Source organism: Echinops telfairi, unplaced genomic scaffold (assembly GCF_000313985.2).
Source record: "Echinops telfairi isolate 266 unplaced genomic scaffold, ASM31398v2 ScPeMD7_7475;HRSCAF=8513, whole genome shotgun sequence".
Lineage (NCBI taxonomy): Eukaryota > Metazoa > Chordata > Mammalia > Afrosoricida > Tenrecidae > Echinops > Echinops telfairi.
Genome location: NW_022111379.1, coordinates 20363236 through 20364477, shown reverse-complemented (window position 1 = coordinate 20364477; position 1242 = coordinate 20363236).

Sequence of the window (1242 nt, the reverse complement as noted above, 5' to 3'; positions counted from 1 at the left end):
GAGAATATTGTTTCTATCTCCACAGGGAAAGGGGGAGCAAACTTCAACCCAGTGCTGCAAGACATGAAGCAACATACCGGCAGGAAGCAGGGAACCAATAGTGAGGTCTGAGGGGCTGGCCTGAATCCCAACTACATGGACAGCCCCCTCTTCCCATGGAAGAATTCACTTCAGAGGATAGCACTGAAGCTACAGCTCAGGGAGAGGGACATGCCTGATCAGAGCACCCAGGAGCAAATGAAGGGGGAGGAAGAGAGAGTGGAGCACATCCTGGCCCACCAAGCCCTGAGGAGGCTATTCCTGCTCAGAGAAGCCAATGCACATTGAGGATCATAGGGCCGGCCCCACTACGAGACACAATGTCCCTTGCTGACCTATATCGCTACAGGGGACAACATTGGAGACACAGTGCCAGAATTACACCCGATCTGACCCCACCACACCAAGGCAAAATACTAAGGGTGTGCAACAGAACAGCAAGGGAGCAGAGCAAAGAAGTCCTCAGGGAATACCCAAAATAGACTGCAGCCAGGGCGTGGCACCCCATCAGACTGGACCAGAAAACATTTCTAAAGGTCAACAAAGAGACTTTGAACTATTTATAGGCTTTTCTTTTTCTGTCATTTTGTTGTTGTTGTTGTTTTCTTTTGTTGCTTTGTTTTTTTCTGTCTTCATTTTTGTGCATAGTATTATCTCTGCAGGTCCATCTAGATAAGATAGGTGGGATAAACCATCTAGAGGAGAAAACAACGGGCCAATGGCTCCCAGGGGGACATGGGAGAGTGGGAGGCAGGGGAAAGGAAGTGGGTGTTAACAAACCTAGAGACAAGGGAACAGGTGATCTAAAATCAATGGCAAGGAAGGTGTCGGAGGCCCAGTAGGGCTTGGTCAAGGGCAATGTAACCAAGAGTAATTACTGAAACCCAAATGAAGGCTGAACATGATAGTGGGGCAAGAGGAACATAAAATGAAATAGAGGAAGAACTAGGAGGCAAAGGGCATTTATAGAGCTCTAAATATGTACATATGTAAATATATTGATATATTATGATGGGAAAATAATTCTATGTGCATATATTTATAGGTTTAGTTTTAAGGTAGCAGATGGACACTGGGCCTCTACTCAAGTACTCCCTCAATGCAAGAACACTTTTTACTATTAACCTGGCATCCCATGATGCTCACCTTCCCAACACAATCGCTGGAGACAAAGCTGGTGCATAAGCAAATGTAGTGAAGAAA